General features: G+C 35.0%; 1 long non-coding RNA gene across 1 annotated transcript in view; it reads right to left on the reverse strand.

Moving 5' to 3' along the window:
- Nucleotides 1-4,943: 4,943 nt before the first annotated feature.
- Nucleotides 4,944-10,417, reverse strand: part of LOC107042525 — a 39,833-nt gene continuing 34,359 nt past the window's right edge. Inside the window, exon 2 of the long non-coding RNA XR_001461174.1 lies at nucleotides 4,944-8,562. This is a non-coding gene — a long non-coding RNA (uncharacterized LOC107042525). The remainder of the gene's footprint in view (nucleotides 8,563-10,417) is intronic.

Consider the following 10,417-nt stretch of genomic DNA (forward strand, 5'->3'; position numbering starts at 1 on the left):
GGAGCTGAGTTCTAAGCGTTGAGCCACAGCTCAAACTCAAGTGCCGGGTTATGCCGTCTGATGAGCGTTCGACTGTGAGCCGGTATGGAGCGGCGTGTCGCGGCGTGAACTCGGGTCAAGCGGCAAGCCGAGGCTGAGCTCGCGCTCACCCGAGTTGCGGCTGAATCCCCGGTTGAATTTCTACCCGGGTTGGACGTCGGCATAAAAATGGCCCTCTTTGTCAGTTCTAGTTTCCCAAATATTCACGTTTTTGTCTCCGCAACTTCCATTTAAATCAATGTTAATTTTTTTTATCTTCTCTAGCAACATCGTTTTCCATGCTATTGAGATCTTGGATTCAAAATGTGCGCAATGGTAGCTACATTATCGGAGTATACATAATTCCATATCAACAAACTGGGCCGTTTTCACGCGAATGACCATGTATAAGACCCAAGATTCTCAACAATCCGTAAGGTTTTATAAATTTGATCGATATTTCCCTCCTTGAATTGACTTTATTGACTTAATTGAATCTATTTGATTGACTTCTTCACTGATTCTCTCCTGCCCTGATCGAAATTTCCTCTAATATGATACGTCCACATCAGATATTGCGATCGCTATCATTTTCAGAATGTAAAATAGGTTGTTTCGTGAAAAAAATACCAAGATAACGTTTTGGTAATCATAGAATTCTTCTACAAAAAAAAGAATTAAATGATATCCCACAATGCCTGTCTGCCCAAACCTTCATAACTTTCTTATCGATTCAATTTTCACAATTAGATTCACACCCGAAATGTAAAAAGAAATGTAATCACTACAAAAAAATCATCAAGGTTTATCCAATTGATCTTTTTTCTCTTTGTTAAAACGGGTTTGTAAATAAAGCAGCAAAAAAAACAATGAATCTTTAAAAACGTCCGTACCACTGACCACTAGTTACCATCCATTATTCTACCTAAAAAAAACGCTTACATATAACTGTATATTCTACTGTTTGTAAGGCATGGAGTACGTTACTTATGTAGAGCGAACCATCACTCCCCAACGAACAAAAAAAATATGATATATTTTAATGAGATTAATAAACGCCTTTACTCGTATTACTTATCCCAGTATCACTGTATGACCACTACGTCTAATCGTACAACAATTCTCACACATTCTTTTTCCCATTTTTCTTTTCATATCATTCACCATGTATTAGTTTCTCTTTAACTTCGTTGGTAAGCTATTTTGGTATTGTATTTTGTTTTCTTTCTAATACAAATTGTAAGTATCCTTATTATTATGAAATTACCAGCTGTAAAGTCTCAAAGAGTTCAAAAAACATGGTTCATTGTACTTGTTTATTTAATTCTTTGTTAATGAATATTTTGATCTCTTTGAGGATCACAGACCTGCTGTTTTTATTTATCCTAATTATTCACTACTCGTCATTCTAAGTGTATAATATTCGCAAATGTTTAGGCGCGTGGTACTGTGCAGCCGAATCTATCACAAGACACGACTGAATTATCACAAATACCTCAGCTTGTAAAACAATAACAAACTTCCAATTTCCCTAGTGAAAAATTCGCTATTTACAAGTGTACTTCTTTCAATTGGCTTCGTCTAGGTCTCTACATAACAAATTGCTGTTCCTGAACAGTCGAGGTGTTTCCAATTACAATACTCAAATCAATTTTAATTTTGTGAAGATTTGCAAAAATATGATCAGGAAGCTGAAATATTTCATACTATTAATTTAGTATTCAATGATATATTAAAGAATTTGTCGAGGGAAGAGTGAAGGTCAATTTTGGAATTGGAAATAAGTTCAATGGTGACGGAGACATCAGTTTTTTTATGGACTTTTCTGATTTTATAGGTTCAGTTTCTCAATAACAAAAACCAGATTCGCATCGGAAAATGATTTTTCAATCATCCATACAAGTGGATTAGAATCTCGATATCCCGCCCGAAAAAAATGTAAATGAAAAAGAACAATTAATGAGTGATTCTATATAAACGTGATATATTTAAACTGAACATATCGAATTGCAATTGTTGCCGCAACTCGACAATGAGTTACGATAAGCAGAAAAACGATAAGGATTTTCAAAAAAATTCCCTCAAGGACAAAAAAATTTTTTAAACTTTTTCTATGCATAGTTAACCCATTATTCAAAGAATATTTTAGATAACAGAATTTTCACCTTTCAATTGATGCATGTTACCACTTTCACACTGAAACTCTGTGCCGCGAATTTATTCATTTTAGTCTGCAAAATAAAATGCTATTCCTAAAACAAAAATTTGTTCAGAACTAATAACAACCTGATGAACAATACTTACTTCTTCGATCTGTTGTATTTCTCTTGAAATACTCATTAACCCCTCACGTACGGGGTCGATACATCGAATGTGAACGCTTGCTTTCAAAATTGAGTATTTTCAAATCTATAGAGAATATCTTGCCCAGAGAAACAAATTTGGAAACCGGAATACTGTAGCTTCAATTAGATATCGGTTTCATAATTTTTCATACCTCTGCGCGGCAAATTCATTTTTTCCGCGCAGGTTAGGTTTTTCGTGGGCGTGAATTTGCCACACGAAAGCATGAAATAGTACATTACATGCCCGAGCCTTGGAAACCAGATCACCGTCCCCCACGTGCAAGATTGCCTTCCGAGCCGAAGGCTCAGGGGACGGTGATATGTTTTCCGTGGTGAGGTGTGTATATTAATTTTCGTGGCGAGGGACCCGAAAATGGGGGTGTTCAGGTCCGTGACACGAAAAAGACTCCCTGACGAAATGAACTTCACCGTCGCTCACGCCTTTGGCTCGCGCGGGTAAAGTTCATTTCGTCACCGAGTCGTTTTACGGTGCTTGACCTGTAATATACTATTTCAATCATTAGAAATAATCGAATTCGAGTTGTATTGAAGGCATATTACGCTTGGTAATAGAAGGGTCCCGCCCATGAGGGATTGAAAAATTTACTCATAGCCCATGATCTCAATTTCACTTAGTATTTTCTCCCTCAAAATTTCGACCAATAGAATTGTGGCATTCGGCGAAGTTGCAGAAAAAAATATCATTATTCAAGTGATTATTTCTGGTCTTCGGATCCTGACCCATTAATCTCTCGTTAAACTCGTTACATTTTTTAACCTCCTCAACTTGATACTCTCATCTGTTTGCAACAAAGCTACTGGGAAACACCTCATTTCGAAGCTCTCGTGGTATTAAAATTGTTCATTTCCCCCAATCTGATTTCGAGTAATTTCGGGTTACACTGATAATTTGTAGCTTGTCATTTTTTCTCTGCGAATTTAACAGATATTCTCCACATGTTTGGTAGAATGTGTCACGTAACGCCGAAATCAGAATGGAAGAAATAATTACTCGTGCTCCGCGCTCGTAATTTGTTAACCTGAAGAGCTTGACACATGATTTTGAAGCTCTTGTGCTATTATGTATGAAAATTACACATCAAGGAGGATAAAAATTAAATGAAATAAAATAAATTCAGTAAAAAATGAGTTTGAAATACTGAAAACCGGTATGGAGATGCTCAGATGGGGTTTTTCAACGATTACGAGAGAAAAAATAGAGACTCACATCTAAATACTTCTGAAATCCATTGAAAGCGGATTGATGATCAATATCAAACCTCAGAAGGTATGAAAAAAATGGATCAACAATGAGAAAGTGAAGCAAAAAGTTGTTCATGCGCATCTCAATTTGGAGATAAACAAATCACAGGGGCACCCTCGCGAAATTTGAAAGTCTTCGGTTGATGAAAATAACTATCAAGCAACTGTTGACATATCATGGGGTACCTAAAAAACTCAGGAAAATTTCGTACCCAATCCATTTTACCCCATACGTCAGGCGAAAACGTTGTTTTTCGTTTTTCTGGGTTTGAAATGCTCCTCGCAACACTATTTTCATTCGATTCAAACTTTTTTTTTGAATGTTCGTTAGATTCTATAGAACAAAACTCCGTTTTTTTTCGATTTTCTGAATTAGATCATAGAAACGGTCATTTTTTTCAGTTTACTCATTTTTTTCCTTTTCTCATACCATATAAAATTCATTATTCTGGACACCTATTATATACTATTTTAATATTCAATAACTCAGAATAATAATTTTTATATGAAAAAATAAAAAAAAATGAGTAAACCGAAAAAATACATTTTTCTATGATCTAATTGATATAATCGAAAAAAATACATACTTTTAGTCTAAGGAATCTAATGAACATTTTCACAATAAAAAGTTTAAATCAGATGAAAATTGTGGTGCGATGAGCATTTCAAAATCAAAAACATGAAAAACGACGTTTTCGTCGAACGTAGAGGGTAAAATGGGTTGGATACGGAATTTTCCGTAGCTTTTTAGATACTCCATTATATATCAAAAGTCGCTCGAAAGTTATATTCATCAACAAAAGACTTTCAAATTTCACTAGAGTCCCCCCTTAAGAATAAAGGGAGCTTTCATCTTTTAGTGATGTGATTACAGAACAATAGCAGCAGTCAACTGGAATTTTAATGAAAATATTTTCTCCACTATTTGTAGAGTACCGTCTTACTTCCTCATTCCAATATTTCACATAGAAATATTCTCTAATAATTGAATCCAGTCACTCCAACCGGTTTACGTAGATCAAACGGTTTTCAACGCTTTTCTCTGATGATTGAGGGAATGAAAATTTGAGCCATCATACATCAGTGACTCGTCACATAACTTTTATTCCAGCGTGCCGAAAAAGAGGTTGACTCCAAAATTTCGATATAGATTTCGGGGTCTTGTGGGAATTTCTATAACTGGTAGATTTAGAGGAAGTTTCAAAAGATGTTCCTTGTTTTCCATCAACTTTCTTACCAGAAGAGTCGGATTTCTTTTTCTCAAAATTTGTCTCAAATTCTTCTTTGTTAATCATTTTTCCAAGAAATAGACTTATCTGCTTCCGCCACTTCTATCAATTTATTATACTCTTACCATAATTATTAATTATACTAGGTGAATAATTCGTGAGATTTTTAATATCATTACCGAGGCCTTCCAATACCACTATTTAGAGCGCTGAAAATAGTGCATTTACAAAACGAAAAACAACCTATATTTATTATCTTTGATCGTTGAGACTTTTCTATTGATTAATTTTTCAACGACACCTCGACCGTTTAAGCCACAGACGAAAGAAAAAATGGTTTCTTTCCTACATAATCGTTTTTCTGTTTAATTCCTTATGATATTATACCTCTCTATATCACCACAAAATCAACAAATAAATATTCTAGATATATTAAATATTATCCGACGTAATATAATAATATGATCTCCCAACAAATAATATACATATAAGGTTTTTTCCTCATCTAAATATATTCATTTGAACGTTTTTTTTTCATTTTTTTCCATTTTTTAAATAATTTCCCTCTATCGATTAATTTCATCAATACTCAATATATCGTTGACTTCGAACAGAACTGCAATTTTTTCAATAATGACGTATACATAGATATATACATGTTATCTATGTATCTATGTATGATTTTTTTTATTACATTTGTTTTCTTGAATATTTGAGATAACTCTATAGCAAGTCTACCCTTGTATCCCGGATGGGTTGATACCCCGAGTGCTACGTCATTATCGTTATATTAATGTATATATTTCTGATCACCTTTGTAAAGCATTCAGTACCTGTCCTCTTTTTTTCTTCTAATCTATATCTATATATATTTTCTTTACATTTTCTCTTAATCGTTCATTGTGTAGTCGTTCCCTTATCCATCATATTTCTTTTACTAAAAAACCGGCGGTCGTTACTCACAGCCAATAACTAGAAATTAAATCGAACAAATTCAATTGGGTTTGGCCTTAGTTTATATCTAGGTTTCTCATTCATTTGCCTTTCAATTTTTTTGTATTCTCATTAATGATGACAGATTTGTACTGTCATTACTTGTATTTTCTGCCTTTCTTCGCTGCCAACACAATATATCACAACCTCTCGCTTCTCAATCGTTTCTCCCTTTACTCTTGAGGCTGCCGACAAGATCATATAAACTCGATACCTTCATACCTTTTCTTCAATGTAATCACCTGTAACTTTTCGAATTTTGAAATTTATCATACATGTGGTTTGTTATTTTCTTCTGGTCTTGTAGTCACTCCCGGGTTTTTTAAAGGAAGGTGGAGCCATTTTCTAGTTGGCCGTTTTGAATCGGCGATTTTTTTTTGATAGTAAGGGAGTTGTTTAGAGTCTCAACGCATGGGCTCATACTTTACAATGTATCCGAGTTTATCATACTTTTTTAGGTTTTTCACACGACTACTTTCTGTAACTTTTGGGAATGAGATTAATTTTTTAGGTAGAATTGGAATGAACAAACAGATAGATTCAGGAAATGCTTGTCCATTGGGAGATTATCTGGAAAAAGACTAGTTTCACGATAAAAAATGAATGAATTGGAAATGCGTAGACGCCCACACGATAGAACTGAAACTTTAGGAGTCCCAAACATCATCAAAGGACCATGATGGTCAGACATAGAAACAAAAGGCTAGCCACTGTTCTATCGAACAACTGCACCAAGAAGAAAGTTTACTATAATCCAAATAAATCATTTCAATCAAAACATTTTCACATGGCCACGACTCTTTTATTTTACTTCCCTAGATTGGACATCTACTTTTTCATATTCCTCAGCCATGAACATCCGTGTTTTCACCTCGTAAGGCGGTTTTTGCCCTGAGGAATATAAAATACTGTATAGTATGAGGCAAAACGTTGATTCTTCAACGAATGTGGTTATAATCATCGGCTTTTATTCGGATAGCAAATTTGCATTCATCGAAACACTCTTTCATGTTACTAGGCCCGATAAACCGCGATTCTAATCTCGCTTCACTGGGCATCTTATTTCTTCCATTCTAATCGCAGTTTTCGGGACCCTAATGTAGAATAGTTTACATCACATGATCCACAAAGGATTTTGTGACGAATGTGATTATAATATTTTTCGGAAACTTCACATTCGTCTGAAAATACTTTTGTAAACATAATGACGAAAGCTATTATTTTGTCTCAATTTGTAATATATAACTATTTGATCGGAATGAATTATTCCGTGCACGTGTGTCTAATTATCACAATACTGCCGGAAGATGAAACATGCCAAAAACAAATAAAGGAAGAGTGACTGACTCCCCATGCTGGGAAACAAAGACCACTCGATCCCCAGACATTCGAAGTTACATCTTTAAAGTTTCACCCATTTCGTCACCGAAAAAAAAAAAAAAATGAAAAGCCCATGTAGTAAAATCCATGTGATTTAATTTTTTGTTGGATTTGTTTTTTCCTAGATTTTTTTTTCCAGGGCTGTTATGCGCATAATTATCGGGGTCGAAAATTTTTTCCCAAAAACAATCTGATTTGACCTTACACGTAACTCTTTGAGGCAATCGAAATGAAAAATTAATAGCAGATTTGATAGAAGTAAATTATAAAACCATATTTTGGATATATCAGTAACGAGGCTGACAAATATCACTCGTTCGAACGTTTCCCTCACTGGGCTTTCGAGTTTTTCTTCGGTTATCATTACTCTTACGCATGTAGATTTCAATGCTTTCAAAATTGTCTTGAATCTCCGGGAGAGTACGTGTGTGCTTCATCTATCGTTAATGTCCCATTTCCACATTCAGTTTGGTATCATAAAATAAGTTATTCCAACGGTTCCGATTTACTCATGTCATTTAGTCGGCCTTGATTCATTCTACTAAATGATTAAAATTAATTACAACTTTCAATGAAGGAAATCTTCTGAGATACAATTTTTCTCTCACTATTTAAACTTTTTTGCAGTTGAACACAAAATAGCCTGAATTGGCTATTTATTGGAGTTTTGCTGTGGTCCGATTATATCAAGTTTTCATAGAAGATCAGTTTTATTGATTTACTTTCTTTACCCGAAGATGAGGTGCTCTTTTCTAAGGTTATAAAGCAAGAAGTTATAATCCTTCAGTTTTATCCAGTCCGTTGATTTCCTCTTCCTCTAAATCATCTGAACAGTGTTTTTTCGATATTTCTACTGGACCTTGAAACATCATACTGAGATCTAGCTTTCAGTAACTTCTGGTCTACTCAATGGGAGTAGTCAATATTTTGCAAAATAATCAATTTCATATGTGAGAAAGGAAAAAAATTTCGTTCTACCTTCGTTCGTTCATTCTCATTCAATTTAAATTAGGTTGTTGAAAGTAACCGTTGATTTTTTTAAATAATTTTTTTAGTCAACTTTCAAATAAGATTTTGCTGTGAAGGTTTTTAGTGTTCTTGTCCGTACAACAAACAGCTTCTCCGGGTGGTAATGACCCCGACGATGATGGTTATTGGAGTAATGATAATGGAACACCCCAGGAACTAAGCACCTATGGCGGTAGTGATGCTGAGGATGCGGGAGAACGCGACGTAGCATGAAGGTGGTAGAATGCACCCTACACGCACCCCATGCCCCCTCTCACTTATCCTCAGTTTCTCCTCGAGGTGAAGAATCTGTGTCCTGTCTCTCGCTGTAACAGAAATAATGTTTTTTTTTCATCACGGTTACCGATAAGAATATGAAATAGGATTTCAGTGAATTTCATGATGAATGGATAGACCATATGTAATACCCTCTTCTTGTGACTACTACTATTCAGAGCAGGTCGATTTCCGACTATTTTCTCATCATATTTGTACTGGGAAAACTGTGTCTGTTCGTGTATTCTATCTGCTGCGGTTTTTTCAAAAACTACCCAGATAGCCAAAATGCGATACGATACAGATACTGTGAGCGCACGACGTACTGTTACGCTGTACGGTTTCTGTGCTGCTTTCGTACCGTTCCCATTTTCACTCCAGCGATACACAGTACTGGTCCCGTATGCTCACCGAACCGGTACATCGTACCGGTCGGAGCAAAATATACATGAATAAATAAATGGATAAACAATGGAATCATTTCCAATTATGGGAGTCATTTGCTCCGATATCGGTTAGAATTCTGAAAAAATTATTGATAGGAAAAATTTTAATTAAATGGGAGAATAAAATCGATGAAGCGCATTAGGCCCAATCATTCATGATTATTAGTAAAAATGAGTGAAACAAGCAGGGGTTCGACCTTATTTGACAGAAGACATTTTATTTATTTATTTATTTTATTTTGAATATGTGCCCGTGTGAGTTTACATTATTAAACGACACTCACTTTGCACGGGGGGGGATAGCTTCATACATCAGTTCATAAAAAAATTCAGATAATTACATGTGTACAGATCATTTTTATTTATGTTTTCCTCTCTTATCACGAGCGATCCACTGATTGAGCATAGCAATTAGTCCATGTTCAGAATATGTTCTCGGAATTCCAGCGCTTCGATCATATAGAGAGCTAGTCTCTTTAGTTGTTTTGGATTGTTAATGTCTAAAAGCGTGCACAAAATATCCAGTTTATATCTATCAATTAAGAGGTCATTGAAGAATTTTTTTCTTATGTCGAGGTAGACAGGGCATCTTACAATTATGTGATCCATAGTTTCTAATTCATAATTACAAATTTTACAGTACTCATTTGGGTGTAGTTTAAAAATTTTTCCCTTGCATATAAATCTACCCACAAATATATTAGCTAGTCGTATTTGTGCAATTATACGGATATAAGCCACAGGGCAACGTAGTAACAAATACCTGGAAGTAGAATCAGTGAAGTACCTAGGGATTCTAAATTGCAGAGCTTTACCTTCTGCGTATCTAATCAAATCTTGTGCTTTTAAGTTGTCACTATATCTCGTAATAATTTTCTGTTTGTTTTCTATCCAAACCACTGGGTCATCGATTAGACAAATAAAGTCCATGTCCAATTCCTCTAATATACCTTTCAGTTTCGATAACCAGTTGAATTCTACTCTGTTAGTACCCTTGTCCAATAGAAACCTCAATCGATTCCAACAACTTCGCGGAAGACGGGTCTCTTCCATTTTAAGAACTTTAATTATCCAATTAAGTGTCTGATCCAGTGCTCTAATGGCTAAATGCCTCAAACCTAGTTCCAATCTGAGCACGTAACCAGGGGTATTGGAGGGTAACAATAAAAGCTGTTTAAAATAGTCATTCTGAATTTTCTCAATCTTATCGTACTGACCCAAACCCCAAGAAGAGACCGCATACAGCAAAGTAGGGGAAACGACACTATCAAATAGCTTGAGCTTGGTGCACATATATTTGACAGAAGACATTTGACCGTTACTTTTTACACTATTATTATAATTATTAATTTTTCTTCTACCAATTCCATTGGTAGTAAGCTTCTGAATGGATCCGTGGCGATTTTATGTCCCTGCGACAGGCACATATATATATATATATATATATATATATATATAT

This window comes from Diachasma alloeum, unplaced genomic scaffold (assembly GCF_001412515.2).
Source record: "Diachasma alloeum isolate Michigan unplaced genomic scaffold, Dall2.0 Dall_scaffold_00488, whole genome shotgun sequence".
Taxonomy (NCBI): domain Eukaryota; kingdom Metazoa; phylum Arthropoda; class Insecta; order Hymenoptera; family Braconidae; genus Diachasma; species Diachasma alloeum.